At 38.4% G+C, this 4,740-nt stretch overlaps 1 non-coding gene across 1 annotated transcript; it reads right to left on the reverse strand.

The window, feature by feature from the left end:
• Positions 1-554: 554 nt before the first annotated feature.
• Positions 555-625, reverse strand: trnag-gcc (transfer RNA glycine (anticodon GCC)). Its single transcript has one exon. It is a non-coding gene; the product is annotated as a tRNA-Gly (tRNA).
• Positions 626-4,740: the final 4,115 nt, after the last annotated feature.

The raw sequence follows: 4,740 nt of genomic DNA on the forward strand, positions 1-4,740 counted from the left end.
GTGTTGAGGTGACAAAGAACAAAGTTGTTTTAATCACTGATTTGCATTGTGTCTGCTGCAACAAAGTTTGTCCACATTACAGCGGCAAGAATACTGCTATGCAAAACAAAGCTTATGGAAACAGATTATTAACAATATGTTCTGATCTGAAAAAACTTGTTTCAGTGCCTAACTTTTTAGAGTTGTGAATTCGTCCGGATATTTTGCGTATAAACTCTCCATCAATGCTACAAATGCTCAGTATTACTGTAGAAATGTCTCATCTCTCTTTTTCTTGTGAGTACACTTTATTTTGATGGAAAGGTTCTATATTTAATGGACATAGAAATGCATGTAAGATTTGAATTGTGCATCCTTAATCACTGCAGAATAGATGTACTCATGCATCACCGATCTCCAAGCAATCTCAATCTCCACCAATTAGGTTGGAGACTGAAATAAGACTATAACTAAGACCCGGTCTCAAGAAATACAGCACTGTTTTTGCCCTTTCACAAGAGAGAGTCACCCGTGCTTCTTTATAATTTGTCTCTGATGTCCCAAAAACAGTGTTGTGCATTGGCCGGGAATCGAACCCGGGCCTCCCGCGTGGCAGGCGAGAATTCTACCACTGAACCACCAATGCATCCTTACATAAATATGCAGGGGCCTCTGCTCAGAAACTAAAGGCTGCAGGCTTCTGCTGAGTTGGCAGGAGGGGGAGGAGTTTCATAGGAGAGGGGGAAGAAGCGTAACGGGACACTTAGGGTGGGGTGGAAGAGCACACATTTGGATGCAAAGCGGCTGACTGGTAGTGTGTGAGTAGGTGCTTTAAAGTCCCACTGAAACAGAAGTTAGAGCGTCTTTAGCTTCTGTACTGTGACGTATTTCCCAGGGAAACGGAATATTTGAGCGGTGTACAGTTACAAGAGGGATTTATATCAAATCCTTCGTATTTGATTGGACCGCTAAACAGTGGGCGGGGCTTAGAGTTTAGTGTAATACGGAGCTACAGAGAGAAACAGAGCTACAGAGGACTGTTGGCTCCACACACACCAGGTTGAAGAATGATTGATGGGTGGATGTCATGATGTTATTGGTTGAAATTGGTTGGTTCATGCTTACGTAAGCACACAGCATATTTTGTTTTACAGGAAGAAAACATGATTGGATTTTGATATAAGAATACAAAGAAATTGATTTTTTGTATTTTTTTTGGCATATATTGTTAAATAGGCGCACAGTATGACCGGGGATGTGATCTAAAAGGGTTAAAAATGCATTTTTCATTTCATCTCGACTTTAAGATGAGAGCCGTACATATTTGCTGAAGAATAGATATCAATTTGCAATAATAGTGTCTATGATGTAAACTTTAAATTCTGTAAATCTCTGCTCATTCTCTGCGCAGGAGTGAACAATACATCGTCTCCATTTCTGCCTCAAACAATAAGAAAGTGAAGACTATGAACATCTGTGACCTTTATAAAGTATTTGTTTAATGTAAAGTGATTTTCCTCTTTTTGTCTGTCTCTATCCCCTCGCTTCTTTTTTCACCATATGATGTTGTATTTTTTGTGGATTCGTGGTTTGCATACTTCATGTATACTTGTTGTCGTATTATTCCAATAAAAAAAAAAAAGAAATAGAATGGAGTGTAATCGGAGAAAAATGTTTCCGCCAACTAGAGCCTTTTTTCTTCACCGACGTTCAACAATCATACAGGGGGAAATCTAAAACTATCCCTGCCATTACTGTTATCTCCAATTACATGTAAACCTAATGACTGGATGCAACAAGTTCAGGCGAGCTCACTGGGGAATGTCGAAAGGCATTCTGGGAAATGTAGGAAATCACTAAGTAAAGTAGAAGCAGACGAGGCAGGTTGAGGGAAAGTGGGTACAACAAAAAGGTAAATTACAACACTTTATCATAAAATAACTCCTGTAACGCATTGCAATCATACTCTGCTGCAATAATATATGGTATATGTAACTGTGCCTAATTGGCATTTCTTTGGGTTCAACCCAAATTAGAAAAGAGAGTTAGCAAACCTGGATAAAGTTGGGGTGAGTTGTCCGTCCATCGTCATGAAGCTTCCCTACCAGCCAGGACTAAGACAGCAACCGCAAACCTGATCCATTCTGTGAAGACAAAATCTTTGTATGAAACTACCCCTAAATTCAGGGACGTGCACAGACATTTTGAGGGGCTGTTGCTCTAACCTGAAAAAAGAGCAGGGGGGGTGCTCTTTTTTTGAGGTGTCTTTTTTAGGTGTCACCCATCAGCATGTACCTGAATGGTGTAAATATAGTCGATAACTAACCACAAATCAATTTTAAATTTGTAAATTGTTTTAAATTTTAAAGATTAATGAAATAAAAAAAAACTGCAGTTAGTGCAAGTTAACACATTATTGCAGATATAGTTTCTTGTAACTAGTTTAAGCAGCAGTATGATTTTGCGTCTTGAGCTTAACACTGCCATCCATCAATTTGATTGTGAAAGACGTGTGCCTGTATGGTGATCACACCGTTTCAACATGGCACAATGGTCCTTCATTTAATTACTTGTTATAGACAGCAGAAGCTATGTAAAGCATTCAAACTTTGAGGAAACATTTTTGAAACCAAAAAAGTGAAAACCACAATATTCAAACTACAAACATAAACTCTTTGAACTCAGATGATTACGAGTTGATATTGTATACATCATGTAAAGTAAAAATTTAAAAGTAGATTTTGCAAATTCGAGTCACTGGAAATTAAATCTACTTCACTGTATCATCCAAAAGCAAGTATTTGATTGTATTCATATCTCATATCTCCATGAATGAATACCACTGAATGTCTGAATTACAATAATAAACATTTCTGTCTATGAAATTTCCAGAGACAATAATATAAAGACAGTGCCAGGCAAAATGCTATCATTCTTTTCAATCAAATTCCATTTTGCAAGAATAACTACAACTGTAGGTGATAGCAGCCAATAAGGTATCCTTCAGGAACATATTGCTATTTGAACCTGCTGCTGGTAGTCTGTATCCAGCTCTGCAAACTTGTAGCCTACTGTAAGCACCCAAAATTAACATTACATTAAAAAAAACATGCATTACATTTTAACCAATTTGAACATTACAAGTTATCATCTCATAACGAAAAATAAGGCGACTTCTATCAGCTACATCTGCTTGTTGGTTGAAAATTCATCACAACCTGAATGAAGCACGTTCAAGAACATAGCTAGCAGCTCATGCCACAAGCTAGAAAGAAGCTAACGTAGCGTTAGGTTGGTCTGTTCGCACACGACACGTAGCTTCATATTGACTGTAAACAATATCTAATCTAGCAAGATCCCCGTATCTCTACAGAACGCACACTTAATGTAATGGTCGCACCTGAGGAGTTATCTCGCATGTAGCCTGCTGCCTATATGTTAGCCAGCTAGCTAGCTAGCTAAGATTGGTTCATGTGATAGCATGATATAAGGCAATATTGCGCGACGTGATGCAAACGTGACAAGCTGCACATTGGAGGTTTTTATTCACAGGGCATACCATTGGTTATATCGTTACCATAGTAGTTAATCATCTCCACGACTTCAAAAGACTCGCCCGGACTCGCCCTCACATGACAGGGGGCATGCCTATCAAAAAGTAACAAAAAAAAAAGTTTGGTTGATATGGGGATTTGATTTGGTCTAACTTTAACAATTATGGGCTACTCGTATTTATGCAACCACAACAGCATAAATATATCAGGCCTATATTTTTTTAGCTAGCTAGCCAACATTAGTCAGGCAGAATTCTTAGCTTTAGCCATTCCATTCAATTTAGCCTACTCGACTAGACTTTCAAAATAACTGACATTAACAGATGAAACAGGGGGTTGTTTTCCTAGTGATTGACAGGTCACTAATTACGGGCCAATAGCAGGCGGAGCTGCGGCTCTGCAGACGACCCAGACTCCGCCCCCTCCACCTTGGCTCCGCCCCTCTGCCTCTCTTTGGCTGCTCCGGCTCAAAAAAATGTCAACATGGCGGTGGAGGAAGAAACTCTGGTGACAGGAGATGGTTTTCCCACGTTCATGTCATGTTGCATTTACTATAAACACAAACTGCTGAGTGGAAAAACGCTCACATCTGCCTCCTGGTGGTTACTACAAGTAGAACATGTGGGAATATTTTTCTTTTTTCTTGTATTTTTATAACAAAATCCTTGTTACACTCTGCCTGGAAATCAAATGATTATGGTTTTACAGCAAGGTGCTATTTTTGATTTTGTATTCTTTTGATTTACTATTTATTTTTATTTTACTTTTTAATTTGATATACTGCATTGATTCCACTAGGCCATTTTGCCACCACAATATTACCAGCTATATCAGTTTTGAGCTACTTTTAGATCGCCATCAATATGGAAAGCTGAGTGACGTAACAGTTGCCATTTGCACTTTCAGGCAAATAATTAGGCTTAGTTTTTTTGGGGGGGGAATATTTTATTTTCAGATTTATTTTATAATTAGGCTTAGTTACAGCATAAAATGTGTGTGTATTTAAGTAAACACAATCGTAATACTTCTTGGTGCAAAATGTTTTAAAGGGCAAAAGCACAATTTTTCCCCTTCACAAAACAAATGGGTCTAATGTCTCTACCACCTCAGACAGGTCAGAAGACTCCTGGCAAGAGGAAGTGCTAGCAAACGGTTAATTCCCAAAATTCAATGTCTTCATTAAGATAAAAAATAGTTTCTGATAATC

This window comes from Centroberyx affinis, unplaced genomic scaffold (assembly GCF_046629955.1).
Source record: "Centroberyx affinis isolate AG114_WGS23_722 - 3 ecotype Tasmania unplaced genomic scaffold, CSIRO-AGI_Caff_v1 ptg001184l_1, whole genome shotgun sequence".
In the NCBI taxonomy this organism is placed as follows: Eukaryota; Metazoa; Chordata; class Actinopteri; order Beryciformes; family Berycidae; genus Centroberyx; species Centroberyx affinis.